General features: G+C 39.7%; 1 pseudogene; it reads right to left on the bottom strand.

Annotated features, from left to right (window-relative positions):
• Positions 1 to 13,120: 13,120 nt before the first annotated feature.
• LOC126089938 (5S ribosomal RNA) lies at positions 13,121 to 13,238 on the bottom strand (annotated as a pseudogene).
• Between the last annotated feature and the right edge of the window lie 1,789 nt (positions 13,239 to 15,027).

The raw sequence follows: 15,027 nt of genomic DNA, 5'->3' as shown, positions 1-15,027 counted from the left end.
TAAAAAAAAAAAAAAAAAAAAAAAAAAAGACAGAAATTCATCGTCTAAAGCTAATCTCCTACCAGTTGCAGAAGATGTTAATATTGGGAAGATGTCCCTGTGGGATGCATCGAGACTCTACCAAATACCGTACGGAACCCTAAAATGGAGGATGGAAAATAAAAATTTAACCAGAGGTCGACCAGGTCACGCAGATAAGAAATTTGTCGTAAAATCAACTGTAGCGAAAGCGTAGTTGCTACTGTAGACTCTGTAACTTTGGTAACGAGAAAATACTGTTCGTAACTCATATTTTAAACTTTTTCAGGACACCTTGCGTTGAAATTGAAAACATACTTGTGGACTATATGTGACGACTGCAAGATGGTGGATATCCATCTCCACAAAAATGGATTCGGATGTCGTCGTAGTCATTTGCGGAGCAAAATGGAATAGTTAAATTACTCAACAAAGAATTTTAATATGTCAGGTTATGACTGGTTGAATATATTCTTGCAAAGGAATATACAGGATATATCCGTTGTGAATGTGCCGAAGAATGGTAAACACACGCCAGAAGACCAAGTTCCTTCGGCATCCTGGGATAATTTGTAAGATGGAAGAGCGTGGAATTCAGCTGAACAATGACCAGGACAATCCAGAAGACGTGGAGACTTATCTCATAATTCCTCTTTCGGTGACGTAAATTTTGTCGTAAAGCTTCAGCATCTAGCTTAACCATGAAGAAAACGCTGCTTTCAGTAGTGCTAATGAGCAGTTAAAAACGAATGCAGATGAGAGACAAAGCACAAAATAACGAATCAAAGCGCCGTATTCTGTGAAGGAATGAGTCGTGACCATCAAGCAGTTCATCTTCAAGCAATGAGGAATCTTTACATCTGAGAATCACAAATGGAGATCATGACGATATTTCTCTTGCCTGCAAGGGCTCTTTTTATGAGAAAAAAGAATAGAATTGTGACTGGATCCAAAGAATTGGATGCAAGCAGTAGTAGCATGAGGAGTGTGGAAACGGCAGTGACCACAGCAATATTTGTGAAACCTGAATCAGATAACAGTGAACAGCAAATGAAAGTTTTAATCCAGCAATATCCAATAACTGATGACTGGCAGATTATTCTTGTTTGTATTTTTCGCACTCAGAATGAAGTAGTTCTTTTTTTGTTCTGTACTCAACTGTTCAACAATTTTGTTTCTTTCACACAGTTGCATCTTTCCCCAGTACAGGTTGCATCTCATGCAGCCATCAGGGGAAGATGCCAGCTGTGCAAAGCTTTCAATACCACAGCGTATCTATCAAGTGTTCAAATATGTACTGTTTGTATTTTTAGGGCAGTTGAAATCAGGAGCGTACTTAAACACAAACTTAATTACAAGCTTTTCCGGTGGGTGGTTCACCATTATGGAAGAAAATTCCTTTACTACGGAATCTTCCAGAGACTTATCTTACGAGAGAAATAAAAAGGCTCATTAACAATGCATTCCACTGTAGACGACATCACGTTAAAAACAGCAATCACCGTTTAAATTACACTTGTATGTACATGATGAATTAGACTAAAACAATATATCCAATACAATTCGCCTTAGAATGATGCTGGTGCAGGTAACTGTGGCACCAAATTGGTTGACAGTTCAAAAGCTGCGATATAGTCGCGCATAAAACAGTGGTCGAGAATATATGCATTTTTTTATAATCACAAAACTTTTTGGTCCTTAGACTACGGGTTTCAGTCAGCGATGAACATCTTCATATCTCCAGCAAAACATGGGCAAACCAAATACAAATAGCGGAAGTCTACATCTTTACACAACAAAATATTGCCTAATGAAACTTATTACCTTCATACAAGTGGAAGAAATACACTTAAAAATTATGAGGCAAGCTGTTTTAAAACAAGAAATATAATGAAGCAATAGTGGTGTCGTCAAAAAATACACATAAAATCAGCTTAGCATCGTCGCAAATATTTGAAACGTGGTGTAAACAAGGCCACAACACCGTCAGAGTAATCCTGTTAACAGCGCTAATGTTCAAAACAAACTAGGCCACTTGTTCTCTCATGGGCCTGTAGCTTGCATAAGGTCATAGGCCTAATATGACATCTTATTTACACTTTTGACAAAATCAGGTGTCAATTGTTGGTTTCTAGTTGATTACAAAAGTTCTCGAAACGCTTGATTCGGCATATGAGCCATTATCAAATGTTCCTGTTGACATTACATTTATGTATCATTTTATTGTACGTCCAAGCCGCGATTTTATGTTATATTATACTTACGCCCCGGCTGATTGACGTCCACGAATCGTACTGGAAGGGTAATTTCTTTTATGCACTGTGTTGTTAACATAGTTCACCTCTTTACTTCTTGTAGAAGAGTAACAACGTAGTAGAAAAGTACTTACACTCCAAGACGATTTTTGGATGTAACACAATGTAGAGGTAATTTTAATATAGGAAAAAATCTCATAGTACTATTACACTGACATTGCAGGAATTATCGTTTTATAATTGTCAAAATATAACACGAAATCTCACTATTATTCATATACAGACAGTAAATACCAGATCTATGTAACAACACAGTGCATAAAGGAACTTACGTTCGAAGATGATAGATGGACGTCACTCCTAGTACGAAAAAGAGTTTACTTTCGAGATCATTTATGGACCTTAGACCCTCTTCAACTGTCGGCGCTTTCTGTCAGTCAACAGACGAGGTCAGCCTGCACGCTTTTCTGCTGTATGTGTCTCTTCACGTTACCACTTCCCTATCACATCGGAAGCAGAGGATCTAGGAATGTTTAGGAATGTACAAATCTCACGTACAGACGTATGTCACAAGTGACACCTCTGAGTTCTGCAGAGCGCCACATTCTGCTCTCTCACGATGTCTAATGACTACTGAGGTCGCTGATATAAAGTATCTGGCAATAGGTGGCAGTACAATGGACCTAATATGGGTTTCCGGATACTTTTGATCACATAGTGTGTAAGTAGGCTGTTTAACTACGTCAGTGACACAATTTATGCAATACACAGTTGGATAAATTCACACTTATGAAGTTGTATTCTTTCTGTTCTTCATGAACTGTTCATTTTTTTGGAACCGTTGTGATACTATGAGAGTTTTGAATGATGTATTTGTTAAGGGATCATGATTTTTAAGTACGTTTGAGGTAGATGACTCTATTGAAGCCAACAGAGAGAATTTTTAAAGGTTTTGAGATTATTGGAGCAAGCTACGATGATTTTGATATTTGATTGATGTGCTATGATGGTATTATTACAACAAAGATGTATATTATGCTGTGAAGGTATGTTTATGATCAATGAGATGATGCTATATGAGGAATTTGAGTATAGTACAAATTTATTATCATGAACTATTGAAGAAGTGTCGACGAATATGTATTTGTGTAATAAGTTAAGGAATAATGAGTAGGAGTTAGGGACTCTGGATTGTGAGTACCAGTACCACTATGCTAACAGCAATTTTGGACACTATTATATGTTAGATTTTGTTTCTACACACTTCTAACAAATTTTCAACCTGTGAAATTTTTTATATGAGACTGTCACTGTAGCAGAAACTGCTGTCATAAATATTTATGTAAGGAAAGTACGTGACCTTGATGTAATGCACTGTGGAGGCCCAGCTGTGCGACGGTCACCAGGAAAAAATGCAATTAGTGTATGCCTTTCAGAGCCACAAAGAAAAACAAGAGGTCATTAACCTCACTATTGACATTTCTTTGTAGAAAGCAACGCAAATACGACACTCTCATACTTGAAAACATATGATAACAGTTTGGAGCTTGTACTTTCTGATATTTACTGAAATGCCTAATGCAATGATGAGAAGTATTTTGCAAGTACACACCTGATTATGACTAATGTCTGTCTTGTTGAGAAATTTTTTACAGCCTAAGGAGATGCCATATGGCTTGTGAATGACTTTTCATGACTTGCTTTATGTATATATTTGCCTATTTTGTTTAATATCTAGTTTCTAGCTGCCATTCAGCATTAGTTAAAATGAAATTTAATATATGTACTAATAGCAATGTTTACTGTCTACAGATGCATTAAATAATAATTTTATCATCTAATTTCTTTAAAAAAGGGAGCACAAATAGAAATTTCCCTTCACAGTAATTGCATACATAATTTTTTCAACGACTTGGTAACTTGTTTGGTAGAGTAAGTTATTGTGATGCATCACTCTAGTGTTAAGATGTGACATATGTATTAGACATTTCCTATCTTTACTGTAATATGTTTTCTGCTTGAGCTTTGTCGTGTTTAGGTATAAGTTATTGCATTTGCTGCTGCTCTTTGCCAGGCATAGTCCTACAGAATTTTACAGTGTATGAAGCCAGTTTTACTACAGCTTTGTTTTTCTTGTTGCTGCACATTGCCTTATATAAGTTGTATAGTTCCATTTGGTTTGCAAACTTACATTTATTGCTACCTGCTGTACCAATTTGCATTTGTTGTCATTACTGTTTGTGTTAATTGTTTTGTGATGTTGCATTGCCTCATTCTCTAGTATATATATCTGAGCTCAGTAGATTTAAGTTAAAGAGGGGGTAGGGAATATAAGAGAAGGAGTTGTGATGAATTGGAAGAAATGCATTGAGAAGCTATAAGAAAAACGTTTGGCCAGACAAGTAGTGTACAATGAAGAACAATTATTTTGAAAGAGGATATGAACAAAAAAAGTATGGTTTAGAGACATAAATAATGAGGTAAGAATTATGTGAACATATAAATACAGGAAACATGGTAAAATTGGATTTTTTTGTGGGAACAAGTGTTGAAATTACAGGTAAGATCTATGGAATGAAGTTTTGGGTTGGACTGTAGTACCAAGTATTATACCAAAAACAAACCGTGACCTTTCCTTTTGTGTGATTCCATTACTTGTATGTGTACCCTTGTGTATTTGTGTTCTTCCTGTCTCTGCGTGTTATTTCATAGGATTTTTCTAATACTAAGCTACATTCACTACGATGAGGAATACTGTTATCATCAAACATAATTTAGATTAATAATATGTTATTTACTATGTAATGATGTTTAGATATTATTTATTCTGTTCTGTTTAAATGCTCATGTGTGAAGTTAATGTTTTGAAAGCTCTACTCATTTATTTATTTATTTACTTATGTCATAATTCCTGTAACACTGATGTATATGTTTATTTCTACTCTTTTGTAAAGCATGCATTACTTCAAACGTTGTTGTTGTTGTGGTCTTCAGTCCTGAGACTGGTTTGATGCAGCTCTCCCTGCTACTCTATCCTGTGCAAGATTCTTCATCTCCCAGCACCTACTGCAGCCTACATCCTTCTGAATCTGCTTAGTGTATTCATCTCTTGGTCTCCCTCTACAGTTTTTACTCTTCACGCTGCCCTCCACTGCTAAATTCGTGATCCCTCGATGTCTCAGAACATGTCCTACCAACCAATCCCTTCTTCTAGTCAAGTTGTGCCACAAGCTCCTCTTCTCCCCAATTCTATTCAATACCTCCTCATTAGGTATGTGATCTACCCATCTAATCTTCAGCATTCTTCTGTAGCACCACATTTCGAAAGCTTCTATTCTCTTCTTGTCTAAACTATTTATAGTCCACGTTTCACTTCCATACATGGCTACACTCCATACAAATACTTTCAGAAACGACTTCTTGACATTTAAATCTATACTCGAAGCTAACAAATTTTTATTCTTCAGAAACGCTTTCCTTGCCATTGCCAGCCTACATTTTATATCCTCTTTAATTCGAACATAATCAGTTATTTTGCTCCCCAAATAGCAAAACTCCTTTACTTCTTTAAGTGTCTCATTTCCTAATCTAATTCACTCAGCATCACCCGACTTAATTCGACTACATTCCATTATCCTCGTTTTGTTTTTGTTGATGTTCATCTTGTACCCTCCTTTCAAGACACTGTCCATTCCGTTCAACAGCTCTCCCAAGTTCTTTGCTGTCTCTGACAGAATTACAATGTCATCGGCGAACCTCAAAGTTTTTATTTCTTCTCCATGGATTTTAATACCTACTCCAAAGTTTTCTTTTGTTTCCTTTATTGCTTGTTCAATATACAGATTGAATAACATTGGGGAGAGGCTACAACCCTGTCTCACACCCTTACCAACCACTGCTTCCCTTTCATACCCCTCAACTATTATAACTGCCATCTGGTTTCAGTACAAATTGTAAATAGCTTTTCGCTTCCAGTATTTTACCCCTGCCACCTTCAGAATTTGAAAGAGAGTATTCCAATCAACATTGTCAAAAGCTTTCTCTAAGTCTACAAATGCTAGAAACGTAGGTTTGCCTTTCCTTAATCTTTCTTCTAAGATAAGTCGTAGGGTCAGTATTGCCTCATGTGTTCCAACATTTCTACGGAATCCAAACTGATCTTCCCCGATGTCTGCTTCTATCAGTTTTTCCATTCGCCTGTAAAGAATTCACGTTATTTTGCAGCTGTGACTTATTAAACTGATAGTTCGGTAATTTTCACATCTGTCAACACCTGCTTTCTTTGGGATTGGAATTATTATATTCTTCTTGAAGTCTGAGGGTATTTCGCCTGTCTCATACATCTTGCTCACCAGATGGTAGAGTTTTGCCAGGACTGGCTCTCCCAATGCTGTCAGTAGTTCTAATGGAATGTTGTCTACTCCCGGGGCCTTGTTTCGCCTCAGGTCTTTCAGTGCTCTGTCAAACTCTTCACGCAGTATCATAACTCCCATTTCATCTTCATCTACATCGTCTTCCAATTCCATAATATTGTCCTCAAGTACATCGCCCTTGTATAGACCTCTATATACACCTTCCACCTTTCTGCTTTCCCTTCTTTGCTTAGAACAGGGTTTCCATCTGAGCTCTTGATATTCATGCAAGTGGTTCTCCTTTCTCCAAAGGTCTCTTTAATTTTCCTGTAGGCAGTACCCCTAGTGAGATAAGCCTCTACATCCTTACATTTGTCCTCTAGCCATACCTGCTTAGCCATTTTGCACTTCTTGTCGATCTCATTTTTGAGACGTTTGTATTCCTTTTTGCCTCCTTCATTTACTGCATTTTTATATTTTCCCCCTTCATCAATTAAATTCAATATTTCTTGTGTTACCCAAGGGTTTCTACTAGCCCTCGTCTTTTTACCTACTGGATCCTCTGCTGCCTTCACTATTGCATACCTCAAAGTTACCCATTCTTCTTCTACTGTATTTCTTTCCCCCATTCCTGTCAATTGTTCCCTTATGCTCCCGCTGAAACTCTGTACAACCTCTGGTTCTTTCAGTTTATCCAGGTCCCATCTCCTTAAATTCCCACCTTTGTGCAGTTTCTTCAGTTTTAATCTACAGTTCATAACCATTAGATTGTGGTCAGAGTCCACATCTGCCCTGGAAATGTCTTGCAATTTAAAACCTGGTTCCTAAATCTCTTTCTTACCATTATATAATCTGATACCTTTTAGTATCTCCAGGGTTCTTCCATGTATACAACCTGCTTTCATGATTCTTGAACCAAGTGTTAGCTATGATTACATTATGCTCTGTGCAAAATTCTACCAGGTGGCTTCGTCTTTCATTTCTTAGCCCCAATCCATATTCACCTACTATGTTTCCTTCTCTCCCTTTTCCTACTTTCGAATTCCAGTCACCAATGAATATTAAATTTTCGTCTCCCTTCACTACCTGAATAATTTCTTTTATTTCATCATTCATTTCTTCAATTTCTTCGTCATCTGCAGAGCTAGTTGGCATATAAACTTGTACTACTGTAGTTGGCGTGGGCTTCGTGGCTATCTTGGTCACAATAATGCGTTCACTATGCTGTTTGTAGTAGCTTACCCGCACGCCTATTTTTTTATTCATTATTAAACCTACTCCAGCATTACCCCTATTTGATTTTGTATTTATAACCCTGTATTCACCTGACCAATAGTCTTGTTACTCCTGCCACCGAACTTCACTAATTCCCACTATATCTAACTTTAACCTATCCATTTCCCTTTTTAAATTTTCTAACCTACCTGCCCTTTTAAGGGATCTGACATTCCACGCTCCGATCCGTAGAACGCTAGTTTTCTTTCTCTTGATAACGATGTCGTCCTGAGTAGTCCCCGCCCGGAGATCCGAATGGGGGACTATTTTAGCTCCGAAATATTTTACCGAAGAGGACGCCATCATCATTTAATCATACAGCAAAGCTGGATGCCCTCGGGAAAAATTACGGCTGTAGTTTCCCCTTGCTTTCAGCCGTTCGCAGTACCAGCACAGCAAGGCCGTTTTGGTTAACGTTACAAGGCCAGATCAGTCAATCATAAGACTGTTGCCCCTGCAACTACTGAAAAGGCTGCTGCCCCTCTTCAGGAACCACACGTTTGTCTGGCCTCTCAGCAGATACCCCTCCGTTGTGGTTGCACCTACGGTACGGCTATCTGTATCGTTGAGGCACGCAAGCCTCCCCACCAACGGCAAGGTCCATGTTTCAAACGTTATCTGTATTATTATGCTCTTTAATGATGTTCTCTGTATCTTTATAATTCTATTCTTATGCTGTAAATTTCTAATTGTATAGACACCAGTTCTTCAAATTAAGTTTCATTCCACTGCACACGTTTCTGTTGGTCGTAGTATATGAACAATATGTGGAAGTTTAAAAAAGACTGTCAGTTTTTGGACATGAGTTGATAATTCAGCAAGGGACTGGTTAACAGCATTGCTGGTTCTAAGGACACTCCAAAAAGTTTTTTGAGTGCCAAGTGGTGGTTTATGGGCTTGCTATATTATCCGGAAGACTCTTTGATGGTGATTGTGCACCCCACAGTAACAACTGACCGCTGCCAGCCATCTCTACAAGGATTACCGTGGGTCTGCACCTTTGGTGGCCCACCAATACCATTATGTCTACAAGAAATACTGTGGGTCAGCTGTGTGATGACCTACTTACAAATATTCTTCAAAACTTCAACTGATTCTGCTGTGGGTTTACTCTGTTGTAACCCATTACCTGTGTGCATTCCAAGAGTTAGCATTGTCTTTCCGTTGGAAGGACAACAGCACTACTTCTTCAAGACTGCATGGAAATCCGCCACTTCCATGTGCATCTACTTTCACTGCTCATACGTTGTACTACAGTGAAAAATGATCACGACTATCTTTATGGACTGTAGGGACTATTTTTTATTTGACCAACAGTGTATCAATAATTCTGCACATTTGATATATATGTTAGCGTAAATATCAACAAAAGTTTAGCAAATAAGCATTGGGAACTGCCCAAAACAACTTGTAAAATTGTTTGTTCGGAGCATGGTGGCTGTGTAAGTATTCTGTTTAGGTTTTTATGTTGGTAATGCTTTGTAGTGCCATGTATGAAAAGCGCTGACAGCGCTGTGTGCAATCTGTGGCGGGTTGGACTCATTGTTGGAATATTCGTTAGTGTAGTGTTGGGCAGCTGGATGTGAACAGAAAGTAGCGTTGGACAGTTGGAGGTGATCCGCCAGCAATGGTGGATGGGGGAGAGAGATGCCAGAGTTTTGAGCAGACGATCTGGACTTGTGTCCGTCAGAAAAAGGAAATTTGTTTAGTTGGATGTCGCAAAATTATATATTATGAATTTTGAACGCTGTTCAGGTAAATACATTGTTTGTTCCCTACCAAAACCTTTCATTTGCTAACTGTGCCCATCAGTAGTTAGTGCCTTCAGTAATTATAATCTTTTATTTAGCTGGCAGTATTGGCGCTCGCTGTATTGCGGAAGTTCGAGTAACGAAGATTTTTGTGATGTAAGCGATTCATGAAGGGGATAGGTTGTTGTTAGTCATGGCCATTCTTTTGTAGGGAGTATTGAAAGTCAGACTACATTGCGCTAAAATATTGTGTGTTAGTTTTGTGATGATCAGAATAACTAAAGAGAAAACTATCTGAGTACGTTGAGTTTTGCTTAGATATTTGAAAATCAAATTACGCAAGAGTTTTAGCAGCAATGTCACTCATAATTTTGCAAAGGGGGCGTTTCAAGTATATGTCTTCGTAATGTTCGGCATTCTGGAGCATCCCACCTTAAACTATTAGATTTTCCTACCACTTCAATATATCCACACAATGCCGAAATCTGGATATACATCTACATCTATCTCTACATCCATACTCCGCAAGCAACCTGACGGTGTCTGGAGGAGGGTACCTGGAGTACCTCTATCGGTTCTCTCTTCTATTGCTGTCTCGTGTTGTTCGTGGAAAGAAAGATTGTCGGTATGCCTCTGTGCGGGCTCTAATCTCTCTGATTTTATCCTCATGGTCTCTTCGCGAGATATACGTAGGAGGGAGAAATATACTGCTTGACTCCTCGGTGATGGTAAGTTCTCGAAACTTCAGCAAAAGCCCGTACCGAGGTCCTGTGCGTCTCTCTTGCAGAGTCTTCCACTGGAGTTTATCTATCATCTCCTGCAACGCTTCCGCGATTACTAAATGATCCTGTAACGAAGCGCGCTGCTCTCCGTTGGATCTTTTCTGTCTCTTCTATTAACCCTGTCTCGTACGGATCCCGCACAGGTCAGTAGTATTCAAACAGTGGGCGAACAAGTGTATTGTAGACTACTCCTTTTGTTTTCGGACTGCAATTCTTGAGGATTCTTCCAATGAATCTCAGTCTGCCATCTGATTTACCGACGATTAATTTTATATGGTCATTCCATTTTAAATGACTCCTAACGCCTACTCCGAGATAAGTTATGGAATTAACTGCTTGCAGTTAGTGAACTGTGGATATAACTTGTGGAGGGGAAAAACTACAAGTGGTAGAGAACTTCAAGTACCTGGGAAGCGTGATTGAAAGTAAGGGGGGAAACGCAATGGAAATAAATGAAAGGTGCAGAAAAGCAGGGCAGTTCTACAAATGCATTAGGGGGCTTATTTGGAGCAAGGAGGTGCCACAGAAATCCAAGGGAATTATATACCGAACCTACTTTGTCCCCATATTGGCATACGGAAGTGAGACATGGGTAATGCACAAAAGCGACAAAAGTAGAATACAGGCTAGCGAAATGAAGTTCCAGAGGAGCAGGTTGGGTGTAACAAGACGAGACAGATTGCGAAATGTGTATGTGAGGGAAAGACTAAAGGAGGAACCAGTACAGGACAGGATAGAAAAATCAAGACTGCAGTGGTATGGACACATGAAGAGAATGGATGAGGGAAGAATTCCTAAGAGGATGTTTGATCTGCAACTGGAGGGGAAGAGGCCCAGAGGAAGACCAAGAGATAGATGGGTGAAGGGAGTGAAGGAATGTGTGACGAGAAGAGGAGAGAACTGGACGAAGGTGGAAGAGGGGGAATGGTGGAAAGACAGAACACGATGGAGAGGCTTGTGTTCCCGACAGACCCAGCCAGTGGCTGGAAACTGTCCAAGATGATGATGATGATGAGTTAGTGAACTGCTATATTGCAGCTAAATGATAAAGGATCTTTCTTTCTATGTATTCGCAGCACATTACACTTGTCTACATTGAGTTTGAATTGCCATTCCGTTCACCATGCGTCAATTCGTTGCAGATCATCCTGCATTTCAGTACAATTTTCCATTGTTGCAACCTCTCGATATACTACAGCATCATCCGCAAAATGCCTCAGTGAACTTCCGATGTTATCCACAAGGTCATTTATATATATTGTGAATAGCAATGGTCCTACGGCACTCCCCTCGGCACACCTGAAATCACGGGGATGACCTGTGCCCTATTCCAATCTTTTGGAACGCTACGCTCTTCTAGAGACCTACGGTACAGCGCTGCAAGAAGGTTGGCAAGTTCCTTCGCGTACTCTGTGTAAAATCGAACTGGTATCCCATCAGGTCCAGCAGCCTTTCCTCTTTTGAGCAATTTTAATTGTTTTGCTATCCCTCTGTGATCTATTTCGATATCTCCCATTTAGTCATCTGGGAGACACTCTAGAGAAGGAACTGCAGTGCAGTCGTCTTCTGTGAAACAGCTTTCGAAAAAGACGTTTATTATTTCGGCCTTTAGTCTGTCATCCTCTGTTTCAGTACCATTTCGTTCACAGATTGTCTGGACATTTTGTTTTGATCCACCTACCGCTTTAACATAAGACCAAAATGTCTTAGGATTTTCTGCTAAGTCAGTACATAGAACTTTACTTTCTAATTCATTGAACGCCTCTCGCATAGCCCTCCTCACACTACACTTCGCTTAGCGTGATTTTTGTTTGTCTGCAAGGCTTTGGCTATGATTATGTTTGTTGTGAAGTTGCCTTTGCTTCCGTAGCAGTTTTCTAACTCGGGTGTTGTACTACCGTGACTCTTTTCCTTCTCTTACGATCTTGCTTGGCACATACTCATCTAACGAATATTGTACGATTGTTTTGAACTTTGTCCAATGATCCTCAACACTATCTGTACTTGAGATAAAACTTTTGTGTTGAGCCGTCAAGTACTCTGAAATCTGCTTTTTGTCACTTTTGCTAAACAGAAAAATATTCCAACCTTTTTTAATATTTCTATTTACGGCTGAAATCATCGAAGCAGTAACCGCTTTATGATCGCTGATTCCCTGTTTTGCGTTAACTGCTCCAAATAGTTCGGATCTTTTTGTCACCAGAAGGTTTAATATGTTATAGCCACGAGTCGGTTCTCTGTTTAACTGCTTAAGGTAGTTTTCAGATAATGCACTTACTACTCAGTAATGGGAATGTTTTTCGTTGTTATGGAGTGCTCTCATTACTGCCGTTAAGAAAACGCAAAACGCGGAGGTTGTGAACACGTCTTACAGCAGTGTGTACTGCGTGTAGTTGAGGAACGGTCTGGAGACGATGACTGTATTAGCACGACAATGCTCGCTTTCATAAATCAGCGAGTGTAAGGTAATGGTGTAACTCTCCTCCCGAACAGGCCATGAAGGCCCAACGGTACTGACCGGCCGCCGTGTCCTCCTCAGATCATAGGCGTCACTGGATGCGGCTATGGAGGGGCATGTCGTCAGCACACCGCTCTCCCAGCCGTATGTCAGTTTCCGAGACCGGAGCCGCTACTTCTCAATCAAATAGCTTCTCAGTTTGCCTCACAAGGGCTAAGGGCACCCCACTTGCAAACAGCGCTCGGCAGACCGGATGGTCATCCATCCAAGTGCTATTCCAACCCGACAGGGCTTAACTTCGGTGATCTGACGGGAACCGGTGTTACCACTGCGGCAAGGCCGTTGGCAAGGCAGTGGTCTGTGGACATAACATTCCTGGTCTGCTCAGAGTTCCGACTAGAAACTATTAGAACACATTTTGGATGAGTCAGATCGTCGACTTTGCTCCAGATTACTCCGTCTCCCGTTTCAGCTCACTGAAAGTGTCCGTAGCAGAGTTTAGGGCGTCAAGAGGCGAAAGGTGGACACATACCATTCTAACGTCCCTTAATAGGCGTAAGGATGGTTTTGATCAGATAGTGAAGACTGTATTTACGCCTAACGTCCACTTTAATCTGATAGCTTCTCTCTTGTTCTTCCATTCTCATTGTTTATTCTTGGCTACCTTACATCTGACATATTACCCGTCATTCCTTACAGCTCATACATACGTGGCAATTTTAAACATATTTCCATAATCTTACGTTACTGACATATTTTTCAAGGTCGACAAAGCATATGAAAGTACCTTGACATATCTTTAGTCTTATCTCATTTATCGACCGCAGTCTTAGAAATGGCTCTGGGTTCTTTAACCATTGCTAAAACTAATCTGATCGTCGTCTAACATGCGCTCAAATTCATTATTATTGTTAGCAAAATGTATGGATGAGCAGCTAAGCTAATGTTGCGATAATTGTCTCATTTACCTACCTATGCTATTTCCGTTTCTGTGTGGATTATCTCTTCTCAAATTTGATTATATATTTATTGAGCTGTAGATTCTAAAATCCAACTCGAATAATCATTCGGTTGCCACACTAGAAGTTTTGATGTACATTACATATTCGCTGTATTTCCTGAAGATAAAGCCGTAGTGTGTTCAGAAACGTAAATATCGTTTCGCTTCATTTGTTGTTTCTCTATTTTAATATATTTGGTATTGTCAATTAAGAAAAAACTGGTTCAAATGGCTCTGAGCACTATGGGACTTAACTTCTGAAGTCATCAGTCCCCTAGAACTTAGAACTACTTAAACCTAACCAACCTAAGGACATCACACACATCCATGCACGAGGCAAGATTCGAACCTGCGACCGTAGTGGTCGTGCGGTTCCAGACTGTAGCGTCTAGAATCGCTCGGCCACACCGGCCGGCGACAATTAAGAGTTCAATAACTTTTCTATCAGTTTTTATTGACAAACTTCGCCGGATGACTAGTGAGGTTCGACTGTTTCGCGTTTTAGTTATGTCACACTCCTTTCCTCAATCTTGCAGTTTTACAACCTGGTGTGTGTGAGTGATAAAAGAAGTGTGAATGAATTAAATATGTGTATAAATCGAAATCATGGTTATCTATGGACAGTAGGAGTAGTGTAGAGTAGTGCCATCTTGGCCTGGTAAGCAAATTTAAGCAAATGGAAACAGGGACCAAAGATGGTCTAACTTAACAGAGGAGGGGCTGTCTGTTTCGTCACTGCAAAATGAACACCCCGACCACTCGGTTTGATGTGGAGGGCAGTTGAGGAGGAAGGAGGGATGTTGGCCAGACGGGGACTGATGTGAAGATGGAAAGAACGGAGTCGAGGTGAGCCGCTCGTGGATTGGTAGGAAAAGGTGTAAGAATGTAACAATTTGTTGTCAAAAAATGTTCACACTGGTTGGATTAGAATCAATTTAGATGAGAAAGCTTTCAGTGAAGTATTAATTAATATAATTTTGATGAATTTGACTGAAGAAGTTGTGAACCTAAACATGAGGCTATGCGTAATGTGAAATATCAGTTCACGGTCAAATGTGTACTGCAAGGTTCTTTCGGCGTGATTCAGTTTGTGTGAAACCTGCTAAGGCAATCTAATTTTAGTTAACTACGCCAAG

Source organism: Schistocerca cancellata, chromosome 6 (assembly GCF_023864275.1).
Source record: "Schistocerca cancellata isolate TAMUIC-IGC-003103 chromosome 6, iqSchCanc2.1, whole genome shotgun sequence".
Lineage (NCBI taxonomy): Eukaryota > Metazoa > Arthropoda > Insecta > Orthoptera > Acrididae > Schistocerca > Schistocerca cancellata.
The sequence above is the reverse complement of the archived record's forward strand: the minus strand, read 5'-3'. Positions and strand labels throughout refer to the sequence as shown.